Raw genomic sequence first — 517 nt, 5'->3', positions numbered from 1 at the left:
AAAAGGAAAAGCTGTCAGGAAACAAGTCAAGCTAATGTCTGGCACTTATAACCAAGAATAAGCCCCCATGTGTGATTTATTTGGGACCTGGGGGATGCCCAGTCCCCCAAAGTCAAAAGACTAAAGAGCCAAAAGACTAAAACATCACACAACACTGAAGTATTGACTCCTAAGTCCCAGCTTTAACCGCAGGATCAGAGCTCTGATTCCAGTGATAGAAGTATTCAGCATAGAACTCTTCTCATTCCAGCCCCCAGCTAGTTGGTTAAGTTCCATGTATGACCAGTATTTGACCCCATTTGGGTACCCTAATAATCATCATGCATCCCTATCTATGACTTTGCTGTCACCTAGCCAAACTGGATTGTGTCAGTTACCCTATGTAAGAATTCAGGTTTTAGTGTGTGGGTGTACCCCTTGCGGTCCTGAGTTCCTTGCTAGTGCTCTTTCTCCTTCTGCTCCTGATTTGGACCTTGAGATTTCTGTCCGGTGCTCCAATGTGGGTCTCTGTCTCTGT

This window comes from Microtus ochrogaster, unplaced genomic scaffold (assembly GCF_000317375.1).
Source record: "Microtus ochrogaster isolate Prairie Vole_2 unplaced genomic scaffold, MicOch1.0 UNK17, whole genome shotgun sequence".
Lineage (NCBI taxonomy): Eukaryota > Metazoa > Chordata > Mammalia > Rodentia > Cricetidae > Microtus > Microtus ochrogaster.
Note: the sequence above shows the minus strand (reverse complement) of the source record.